Consider the following 13,005-nt stretch of genomic DNA (forward strand, 5'->3'; position numbering starts at 1 on the left):
CCCTTCTTATTGTAACCCTAGCTGTATATTTGATATGATTATCCTGTTGAAGAAAGAACATGCAACACATTTTCTCTCAGCTCTGATTTAACTCAATCCATCTTCCCATCAGCTTTGCCTGGCTTTCCCATCCATGCTGAATAAAAACATCCCTGCAGCATGATGCTGCCACCACCATGGCATTATTTACTATTATTTATTAATAATCTATTTACTTTTTATGGTGGAGAATAAGTTGTGTTATTTTGTATTTACGGTTATCAGAGAAAAGGTCATTTTTATATACTCACAAAAACATATAGATTTTCTTCTACTCCAGCATTATGTGCTTCTTTGTGTTGGTCTATCATATAACATCACAATGAAATACATTGTGGTTTTGGTTATTTGTGATTGTAACATAAAACATAGAATTTGAATACCTTTACAGTCTTTATTGTTTATAGGGATCAGACATAAAACACTGTGCAAACATTTTTTTCTGAGCTCAGATAACAATAAGGAGTCAGATTGCATGCAGTTCATTAATTTCTTTATACTACACATATAAACATTCTGGTGTCTTATTAGCTTACTATAGTATTTTTTAATGGGAAAAAGGATTGCATGTTTGTTACCATAAAATGAAGTAGTGACAATGTCACAGCAGCTGCAAGAGAATATTATTCCAGCTTAATCTTTTATAAAACCCTCATCTTTAACTGTTGGTGCTATGAATAATAGTAAATTGAGTTTTTATGGCACTTTTTTACGGAGCCCCTAAGGGGACATGGAGAGAAAAAAAAGGAAAGAAATCCCGACTTATTATCTCGAGATCCCGACTTATTATCTCGAGATCCCGACTTATTATCTCGAGATCCCGACTTATTATCCCGACTTATTATCTCGAGATCCCGACATCAGTACATAACGACCTAATCACAGTCGTTATGTAGATCTGTGGGGGTAGATATATAGATTTTTATTTCGAGCTTGGGCTTGAGTATAAACACATTAAATCAGCGCTTGACAGCAGACATGGATTTAGTATTAGTGAGAGACATCTGAAGAGAGTTTTCAGAGCGCGGGGACTCATTCGGCGCAAGTCCTTTTCCGACTTGGCAGTTTTGGTAGAATTCATTAATAACCAGCTACAGTCCTCTGGACAGCTTCACGGTTACCGATGGATGTACGCTAAATTGCATGTGCATGATATCCTCCTCTGGGACATCTCTGGACCGCAGAAAATGATATAAGTCGTCCTCCATAATCAATGTAGACACACTCCCCCACTTTACCGCATAAAAACATGCCTTTCCCCCCAAAAAAAGTAACTCGCGATTTTTCAGAAATGTCGGGATCTCGAGATAATAAGTCGGGATCTCGAGATAATAAGTCGGGATAATAAGTCGGGATCTCGAGATAATAAGTCGGGATCTCGAGATAATAAGTCGGGATCTCGAGATAATAAGTCGGGATCTCGAGATAATAAGTCGGGATCTCGGGATCTCGAGATAATAAGTCGGGATCTCGAGATAATAAGTCGGGATCTCGAGATAATAAGTTGGGATTTCTTTCCTTTTTTTTTCTCTCCATGTCCCCTTAGGGGCTCCGTACTTTTTTGGTCATTTTGACCAGTCAAAAAACTTTGCAGTAGAGCCGCTTTCACAAACACACATTTATGCACCGATTGGTAGACAATTTTGGATTAAGTATCTTGCTCAGTTCCACATCAACACATGACAGAAGGACGCTGGAATCAAACCAACAACCTTCCGATTGCAAGACGACTGTTTTAGGTACACATAACTAAAGCCTGTGTGACGACAGACTATAACAGCTGCTGCTCTGCAGAAACTAGAACCCTTCAGAAATTCTTCAAGGGCAATATCAGTTTATATTCTCTTTTTCTGTGTGTTTATTTTATTTATCTGAACTTTTAGGTTGAGGTGTAGAGAGAGGAGGGGGTTTTATGGTGCAAATACCTCAGAGGGAGTGTCTGCATCAATCCATGCCTTAATATGGGAGTGGAAGACAAGCTCAAGCAGGTGAATGCATACTATGTTTAAGACTTAAAGTGGAATCATACGTGCACTGCTTATAAATCTGGTGAAAGCAAGCAATATACAGATTTCTGTCTTTGTGCATACACTTGAAGTGAGTAGGCTTTGTCCATCTGGCCTCAGAAGCCTAAATAAATAAACAAGAGAGGAGCACCTGCAATTTTAATCTTGGAAAAGATGAAATAGTTCCATGTGCAACTCTGATTCATCTACATAAACATATAAGAAGAGTCACACATTTCCTAGGGACCTTCAAATTTGCTGCCCACCATTATACCTCCACTGCTTCCAATATCAGTTTTAATTATAGCTTAAATAAAAAGCTTCCATTTTAATTCTGTATGCTTTAGAAAGTATAGTAATAAAGAAATAACAGCAAATAAAGTCAACTATTTTTTAACCTGAAAAACATTCAGAAAATGTCTTTGTGTCTGAATTGGTTTTAGGCCGACTAAGTTGAGCCATCAATACAGAGGTGCAGCTCAGCTCTTACTTCCTTTGTGCTGCTCATCTAAGGCTGTGTGAATAAAGGGCTCCCTGTGAATTACTTGAATTGTTGAGCCTGTAATATTCTGGGCAGAACAGGGTCTAAATGCAAGGAGACATCTTTTTATAGTGTGACCTTCTCCACAGACACCCCTCCTCTCTCCTCCTTTCTCCGTCTGGATTCTCCAGCTGCCATTATACGAAACATTTTCCAACTTGTGCCCTTGGATAGTTTTGTTGCTGCCTGGAATATGTTTAAGCCTACTAGATTCTTGGGGTAAAGTAAGTGGAGAGCATGAAAATGAACAGAAGTAAACACAGCACAACACAAATCTCATGTAAGGGGAAATTTGTTTTTACAGGAAAGAAAGCAAACATTTGGCTACAGAAAATTGCAAATAACATTTTCTTTCATCATGCTGTTTCTTCACTAATATGATTTTTAAAATCTTATTTGAAAATTATATTATGGAGGCAAGCCAGATGAAAGTCAAAAAGCATCATTGTCAGGAGGATCATGAACCAGAATCCTTGGGAAAGGTGATAGAGCTGGAGGCAAGATGGCAAAGGAAGAGCTGGGAAAACAGGAAGGAGAATTGTTCCACCTGGAATGTGCTGGAGGTGAAGAGCTGCTGAGGTTTTTCAAATTATTCAAATAATACTCGGCTAAATAGCCAGAGGACTTCGCTGCTATGTGTGCTTGATCTTGTAAACTCCCCAGAATCTGATAGATGATGCATTCTTCTTTAATGTAGAGATAATTTTGGTTTATTCAGAATATGTGCAAAAATATTTAATACAAACACATTTAACCAGATTTTTAGAAATCTTGGGTAAAAGTCATTCAAAAAACTCTATTTGCTAAAGGCCAAAAAACTGAGAGGTAGAAGTTAAATTAGTACGTTTACAAACCTCCACAAGTTTAATATGATTTTCAGATGCCTGAAAGTATCGCATTCATTTGTTCATACAATTACATCTATAAGAACCATTGAAATGTCCAGCGAAAGTATTAACCTGAACTGAAAGAATCCTCAGTGAGGAACAGGTCTTTACTGTAAAAGCAGCAGAACAAGCCATATTGTAGTTTGTAAATCCACACAGGGAGAAAGACGATAATTTTTGGGAGGCATCTCTTGTGGTCTGATGAAACTAATACTTCAGTGTCTGGCCATCATGCTGTGTCAGCATTTCCACGGATTTGATAATTGGGAGCTTGAAACAAAACATATTGAATTTATAATGAAGCGCTTTCATCCCAAAAGCTCCTCTTGGTGCTTTTTGTCTAGACTATTATCAAAGATGTAGACATTTAGGTTTTCTGCTGTGCCTTTGCAGAAATATTTTAATGTTACTCAAATATTTCCTGGTAAAATGAACTTGAACATTGATTTGATTAATATAAAGCAGATTATTATTTTTTTTTATTATCATTTCCACATGATATTTTTACCATGTTGAATTGCCCTTTAATCAAGAATCAAAAATAACAATTGTCTTCATGTTTAAGCTCTATTTTCTATACCTGAATGAAATATATAATACTGGCCAAAATGTTATCATATTTTAAAGAGTCACTCTTTCAATTTTCTGATCTAATTATTTTTATAGGATTTGTAATTATATCATGATGTAACATTATGTGACTATGGAAGTCTATAAAATCATATAGATCAATACATAATAATTGTATGCAGCCATATTTTATTGGATGTGCTGCCTACCTACATACAGTATATCTCTGTTGCAGTTGAAGCAAAATGCTCCCACTTGATTTAAATGCATTGTGTTGGTTGTTGAAAGGCAAATCAGAGGTTGCAACATTTTTAAATAATTTGTCAAACAAACGTATCTTCTTTTATATAATGCCAAAGTTATTGTACCTTGAATCCATCTGTGCAGACTAGATTTTCAGCAGTAGCAAAGTAGGTTGTGAATTTACCGTTGCTAAGAGACCATCTCTCAGTGTGGAAATCATTCAATAGTGAAGAAATTGTGAACACAAAGACTAAAGATAATTATTTCATAGAATTTCCCCATTCAATGCCATTACAATGTATTAGCATGTAAAGTTAATGTTACTGCAATTTCAAGTGTACCTGCCACCATCTTGCAGTCCTTTCTAATCTGTGTTGCACCCTCTCTAAAGATAACACACACTCACTCTCACATACATGTGTGCTCCAAGCCACAGATGTGTCAGTGTCAGCAGAAAGCAGTTTTATAATCAATTTGGAATCGAGGGTGGAGTGGGTTGATGTTCCTTACAGCAAAGTAAATCCCAAAGTGACTGTTGCTCATATAGTGCAAGCAGGGCAATCAATTTCACCAGACTGACCGCGGGAGAGCTGGCTGCTGTGAAAGATATGAGCTGAGCTTGAGTTCAGGGAGAGAGCGACACTTTCCCCATATTTCCTCTGAGTGGGCTACACTTAATCTTGCGTGTCCCACTGCAGAAGTCCATGCTGAACTCCTACCTTTTTTTCTTTCCTAGTGAAGAGACCTCGCTCTGGAAGCTCACAGATTACAGGGTGGGACATGGTTGCTTCAGAGAATTGTATTTATTTACACGGTTATTTCAACCCGTAGTTATTTCTTCACGTTAGAACCAAACTTTTACTTTTTAACTGCAATATTATGTGATAAATCAAGGGAAAGTGAAAAATTGTGAAATGAAAGGAAAAGGATGAAAAATTTTTCAACAATAGCTTTTTTTGTCACTGTTACCTATGGAGATTTATGGAGTGCACACTACTGGCTGTCTTCTTGGCATTTCTGTCAGTTAAGGTTAACCATCCTTTCTTGAAATGTCTCAAGTTTTGCAACATGCTTTCCAATGGATTTTATTTTGGGAGTATCAGAACGTAGACAGCTGACAAAAAGTCTGTCATACTTTTAGATTAGAGTTAAAAAAAGGTTTTTATAAGGTTATTATACATGAAATCTCATCAAAAACTATTCATCTTTATGGACGCAATGTCACAAAATGTGAAAACAATTGAAGCACAAGAATAATTCTGCAAAGCATTTTGTGGAAATCATCTTCAATGAAAAATTTGTTTTAATGATTTTTAAATTTGGTTAAAAATGGCCAAAATTAATCCTGCTCAAGTCAATCACATAAACACAAAATGTGTTGTCCTTATATAGAAAACTTTACTTTTAAACACAGAGCCTCTTCAACTATATCTAATGCTAGGATACAGCCTTCTGATTCATTCCTCTAAACCACCATTTTTGGACCAAATACTCCGAGAGACTCAATGCAGAATAATTTATAAGTTATTGCATTTAAAGTATTTCACAAAATATTGAAATTCAAAAGAGAGGAAGTCTATTAGCCAACAGCAACATGAAACATTCAAAATGTCTCTCTTTTAACTCCATTTGCACCAAGCAAAAGTTGCACCTCTCCCCCTCTCAATCCACGTTCTAAAGGTTGTTTGCTCATATAAAAACACAGTGAGTGAGGAACATGGGGATGAGGTATGAAGGGTGAGGGATGCAGGGTTGATTACTGAAGAATAAAGAATGAGAGGCCCGGGCCCCCAGGCCCTTCCCCACCCTACCTGCTGGTGATGGTCTGGTGGAGCCTATTGAAACACTGCCTCTCTTCTCTCAGTCTGGGGGTAGCTGTGACATGTGGCTTCAGTGCATGAATGTGTGTATGATTGGGTGAATGACTGAATGTAGAGTAAAGTGGTTTGGAGTCATTGGACTTACTAAAGAGTTACACAAGTTTTGCCGTTTTATCATTGATTTCCAATATATCAAACTGAATAGTTGCTGAAGAATCCAAAGTTGTTTGTGAAAAACTTGGACAACACAACTTAAAGAAATACCAGAATCAATCATTTTGTCAGTTGTACTTTTTCCTATCTATTTCACCCGTGACCTTCTCTTTCCTCCCAATTCCCTTTTTATGTTGGTATCTGTCTTCATGCCATTTCCTTCCTGACATTTATCCAATGTCTCTTTCAGGTCAAACCCATTTCCCCTATCCTCCTTTTTAACCCCTGTCTTCTTTCTCCTCTTTTTCTCCCTTTCAGTCTTGTTTTTCTTCTGAAGGCGCCGTCCCAAAACGTCACAGCCTTTGTGATGTAAATTGACATGTGAAAAATGGTTAATTGGAGGTTCTGGAACTGCTTAATTCAATCTGACAAAAAATCTATTTCTTCTTTTTACTTTTTCTCCTCATTCATCAACTGAGACTAGCAACAAACCTCAAGCAACAAACTTGTTGCTTGAGGTGTATAAGAATCGATTCTAAACGAGTCAAAAGGATCATATTTCAGAAGATGGATAACAGAAAACTTCCTACATTTTTGGGACTCAGGCCACATTGATCCTGACGTCTATGATGGATGTTTACTAAAGTTGACTTGCATGTAGCTAAACTAAATCTGTTATACCAGGAACTATTGACTGCCTGTCATTTAGCTATGCTGAAAACTGGATATGTTATGCAAATCAAAAAGAATTCAACAAAGTAATGATCTGCTCTCTAATTATGCATTCCTGTTTATTTCCAAAAAAAGAACATGCATTGAATAAAATTATGATAAATATTATTGCAGCACAATTTATTCATATTAAGGGAATATTTTTTTCTCTTTTAAACCATATCTCAACTTAATTTAAATAAATGTCTTTCAAATAATATGATTAGCTTTTTACCTGAATTGAAGAAAAATATGGCACAAACAAGTCAGATATTCAGCTCAGCCTTCCAGATGCCATTGATACTGCAGCCAGTAATATTTGCTGTTATTCTATCAAGGCAGAGGCAGAGATAACTTTGAGTTGTCTGCAGCATAAAATGAAGAAATCCGTAAACGTCTGTGGAAGCTGGCCTTTAGCCCCTAAAGATCACTTTCTTTTTTTTCTGAAATCATTTTTTATTTCTTCCATTTTGAAGGTGATATGCTGCTGACAGCTTCATCAAGATGTGACCTTTAAAAGGGAGTAGAAGATGGAATAAAAAACAACACGTTCAAGTATGAAGCCATGGTTGATTACTAAAGTGTGAATTGATCAGTCTAGGTTGGAAAAGCTCTACAGAGTTTAAGGGATGATTTGGATTCTTTGAAGTATTTTTTGTGAAAGTGTTATCTGTAATAATTACCTTACAGTACCTGCTGTACAGATCTCTTTGGGTATTCATCTTTTTATGGCTATTTAAGACTGTCCTATTTTAAGGAATAAAATTACACTGAAAACTGGACACTTTACCTAGAAAAGGCCAAATGTTCAAGCCAAAGAAAAGATGTTGAAAGTCAACATGACCAACCTCAACCACCCTTCATAGTAATCAATAAACGTCTTTAAGTGGATGTCTTTTCACCTTTCAACCACATTTTCAGGCAATTAGATAAAGGCTAATAGATTTTCTATGCATGTTGAACTAAATTTTCCACATGAGGATGTCGTATTGGAGTGAGTCTGCAGAAATTGAGGAACTCCTGAGAGCAGTGCAATGCTTACAGCTAATTAGTCAATTTTAGCTGATTTGAGCAAAAAAAGACAACTGAAAGTGGGATTCCATGCAATATTAATTAACATGTGTTAAACATCAACACTATCACAAGAAACCATTGCTAAGTTTGTTGATAAGTTGCTACCTGAGGTTGCTGGCTCTATCACTCCATCCCATCACCTGGTTGTGAATCTTCTGAGAAAGGCTTTAGCGTAAAAATTAAGATTAACCTAAACTTTCCAGATAACTCCCTTTTGACCCATGGGAAATTTCATTCTTTTAATCAAGTGCTTCCAACCTCCTCTTAGGATGTCATTTTGTCATTTACTGCCATATAACCCCAATATCTCAGCAGAGCGAGCAAGGGTAGTGAATTAATAATATTCTCTGAGGGCTGCGGCTCAAACCTCTTCCAGAAATGAGGTCTGACTAAGTCTTCTCTCTAATTGTATAAGCGTTGCCACTTTTCATCCGTTTCCAGGCACATCAGCCGGAGTGATGCTTGCGCAAGCTGCCCTCTTGGCCCTGGTGCGGCTGTCGCATCTCCGTCCTGCCAGCTAACTCGCCTTCAGCGGGGAATCAAATACACTTAATGGAGATAGGAAACATTACGAGCGTAATCGAACCTGGAACGAGATAAGCATGTCACTGATGATCACCTTCCTGTATATCATCGCTTTGGTGGAAAGCATTTGAGAATAACTCCAGCGTCAGCAGACTTTGTCATTCTCTTGAAGGATGACACGGCGTTTCAGGGAAGGAGTAAAATAAATAACCTTGGTGCATCTGAAAGTAAAAAGTAACAATCTGAAAACCACTGGAGGAGAAATGGAAATGTAGAGTAAACATCCGTGGTCACTCAGATATCCATACATGCCACAAATTCCCCCCACTAATGATTTAAACTGCTTCTGGAGGGTTACAGAGTGCTTGGCCAGTGGATCAAGTTCTTGCTTTGATTGAGGTCAATGTTTCTGAGAGCTCAGGCTTGGTGGAGCTCTGCTCACCGCAACTTAGCTCCTGTTTCAGGGAAAATGGTTCACCCTGAAAGGGCTACCTCAAGGTGAAAGACTTGATAAGTGTTAGGTTGTATCTAGACACTGATGCTGTAAAGATGTGGATTTTTTCCCCCCTGAGTCAGACGAATTAAGTTCCTAAGAAACGCTGACACCGACACAACAGCTGCAGTGTTCATAAGAAGGGGAAAAGATAATTAAATTGTTGCTCATTCATCATGAAAATAAAAGAAAGGTGTAGAAATCAAAGATTAACTATGATTGCGACCTTTGGAATGGTGCTAATTTATGATTACACTTTAGCTTTGCATAGAAAATCTTCATCATTACATTCAAATTACAAATCATTTAGAGTCTCTCTTTAATGGCCAAATGCAGTGTCTTGGAAAAAGTATTGGTACTCCTTCAATTCTTTTGTACCTTTACATGATCGAGCAAAACAGTTCTGTGTATTTTATTGTAAACTGACAGACTGTGCAAGGAAGAAATTAATCAGAGAAGCAGCCTGGAGGAGCTGGAGAATCTTCAGATAGTAAAACTGTTAATCTATTAATAATGTTTTCCACAAAACATAAAATAGAAACATTAAAAACTAATTGAAAGAAAGTCCCAGAAGCTGGTTAAAACTTACTTCAAGACTAAAAGATGTACCTGGTTTTCTACGCTGAGTTACTTCAATAAATACAAATGCATGTCACATTTTAAAAATATTTTATGTGTAAAATTTGTTCATTTCTTCCACTTCACCTGTATTTCTTCAGTCAGGAAAACCAGCCAAAACTTTAATTTAGAATGGTAATTCTATGCCCCAGTTTGAAAGTGAAACTACATTTATTATTGAGGCTTGTCATGTCCTTTTGACAGCTGGTGAATTAGAGACTGTAGGTGAAGAAAGCAAGTCTATGAAAAGCTGGTATAAGAATCTAATTTGAAATAAAATATATCATGTTCAATAGCAAGTTAAAAGACAAAAAATAAACAAATCAATGAAAAGTGAAAGGGAATGCAGTGTCTGCTGTAAACTGTTCCTATTTTTGTACAGTCGAGCCTTTTCTCTGTGTTTCTAATGGGGAAAGTTAGAGTAGAACCAACAACCATCTCTCCTCATCAGGGCAATACAGTGATACATTAACAATAAATAATGAAGAAATTCATCAGAAGAGACTTTGCATATAGATAGCCTACTTAAGCCGGAAGCGACTATTAACATAACTTGCCAGAGCTGGAGGATAATTAGAGTGGCTCTCCTTCATTTCTTTCCTTTCTGTGACTAATAGAGAGGTGTTAGTGACAGAAAGAGGGTACAGCTCTCAGAGGACTGTGGTTCATCGAACAGTCACCAAACTCTCTGGTGTCTCACAGCAAGACCTCAGACCTGCACACAGGCTGGAGTAAAAAAACAGCTACTATTTCTATCTCCTTACAGACATGCTTTATTGGTTAAAAGTAGATCAGCAGAATATTCTGCCCGTTAACACCTTGGGTTCTGTTTTTTCTTCAAGTCATTTCATGGTAATGAAATTGCATGCAATAATAAAACCAATTTAACTGTTGATTGGTTAACATTTTGCAAAGTCATAATACGATGCAGTCATGATGCCGAATAAGGAAGCTAGTTTTTGGCTGTAATAGGCTTTGTCTTTAAAAGGTTGTTATATCATAATGGAAACTATGCCTGAAAAGTGAAAGTCTTTTCTTCAATCTTGTATAATGGTTCCCCTTTGTTAGTTTGTACCACTTCATTACCATGTAGTTCCTATTTGCTTCTAATTTAGATAAATGCACTTTAAAGGGGACTTATTATGCAAAATTCACGTTTTGCACATTTTTTATACTTCCATTTGGGTCTCAAACACTCATTTGACAAACCACCCTGCTGGTTTTTGGAAATAAGTTTATATGTTTTGGTGTCTGGAAAATGAGTCGTCTCAAAAGCTATCCGATTCTTGAGTCACAATTGATGGCCATTGAAGCACTACTTAGCAACCCCAGCCGAGTCCAGCCCATCACCTAGAACCCAAGCTAAGTTCCAGCACGTTTGGTCAGCTGGAAAAGACAGGTTGTTTGTTGTTAACTTACCATTCATTTACCATTTGCTGCATTCTTGTTAGTTGTGCAGGAGGCTCTACTTCTGCTTTTCAAAAATGTAGGTTGTACATCTGCATGGCCACTGGTGACGGCATATAAACTGTTTTTCTGTAACAGTAATTTGTTTCTCTATTACTATACAGTATTTGAAGAAGTAAAGAGAGAGTCTATGAGCAAAGTTTCAACAGGATATCCCCTGTGGAAACCTTTCATTGCACCTAGAACAGTGCAGCATTAAAGAGGATTGACTCATTGTGCTGCTTGATAAATTGAATTTAAAAGTTTGACCTTAGTAATGAACAATGCCATGCTTCACTAACTATGTTATACAATATTGGCTTGAAATAGGAGCTTTGAAATTGTGATGGAAGAAGAGAAGTTAAAAAGTAAGTTTAAGAATCAGGTGCAGAACTCAGTGAAGACTGGAGAAGAACATTAGGAGGTGATTCTGGGATCAATTAAATCATCAACTGCTGATGATTTAAATATTGATCTGGCTATTTTCCTCATAATATATTCAAACTGCTTTTCTACATAGTTAATCATGGCTTTAGGAAAGACATTTATAATGCAGCGAGTTTGTTAAAGTGTTGGAGAAGTAAGGGCCAATATTTTAATACTTGTGTCTTTTAGCATGGGGCTGAGATCACCACCTGCACAACCACTTAGGAACAACAAGTTTCCATGACTCCCAAACATGACCTTGTTCTTGTAGTTTCTCACTGATATTTAGACTACTTCCTCACTCTCTTCTTTTTAATGCTTAGTTTGTACTTTGCATTGTTTCTATTCTAAGTGTAGCACGTATGTTTCAATGGAAGCATTTTACTTATTATGTGTAATACAAAAAAATTACTTTATTTTTCTTGTCAAAACCTGCATGATTATAGAATGTTATAGATAGCTTAGTGATTATTTTTAAGGTTAAAAGCTTTGCTGCTTCAGCCTGATGTGTGTTTGGAAGAAGGTGACATTTCTGGACATGAAGAGAAATACGAGGGAATCTGCAAAGACACACACTGAGATTCATTCAGTCCAGCAGTTGACCATAGGTGTCTGTATCTCTCCCTCCATGCTGGTCTCTGATAAGGCCTCTTTTTGCAGCCCAAGGTGGGGGGTCTTTTTAATGGAATTGCCCTCATCTGGATAGCAGTAGCCCATCGACTGCTCACACCAGTGACAGAAGACCCCGTTAGTGATGTGACAGAACTGGTAGATTGATGAGACTCGCCATTGTGAAACTGTCCCACCATAGCCCGCTATCAAGCCTGAAGGCTGCAAAGGTCTGTTAATAGAGGAATAATGTATAAATGGATGACGAAATGAAATGCCTCCACTGCGTGCTCAGAAAACCAATGCAGTGACAACATATGTCACACTCAAGCCAAACAGCCTAAGGACGCTCCATGTAATTGGCGACAGAAAACACAACATAATGGATGTGGCTGTCTTGCCTGTGCATTAGCGGGATCAGAAAAAAAATAGAAGATTAAAGACGGTTAGATGTGTGGGCAACAGCAGAAGGAACTGCACAAACTTCTAGCATGACCCACTTTCTGCCTAAGAGAAATGACTCACAGGATAATTGATACACTGTCAAAGGGATGTTTTGTCTTAAATGCTTGCTGTGCAAAGGCACAACAACAGAACATCCTTTACCTGCAGCTAGCCGTCCAACATACCGTAATATAGCAGATATCCTCTAAGAGCTCAAGAGACAGACGAAAAGCCGATAAGATACTTATCACCTCTATAGTCTTGTCCCACTTACAGAGGCTCTTACCTTTTGGCTTCTGCACAGATACAAAATGATTCATTCTCAGCAGAAACCCTTGTACTGTGCCTTAGAAGCCAGTAGTTGTCCTGATATCTGTAAATATATATTTTTTTAAATCTG

Source organism: Xiphophorus maculatus, chromosome 4, assembly GCF_002775205.1.
Source record: "Xiphophorus maculatus strain JP 163 A chromosome 4, X_maculatus-5.0-male, whole genome shotgun sequence".
Lineage (NCBI taxonomy): Eukaryota > Metazoa > Chordata > Actinopteri > Cyprinodontiformes > Poeciliidae > Xiphophorus > Xiphophorus maculatus.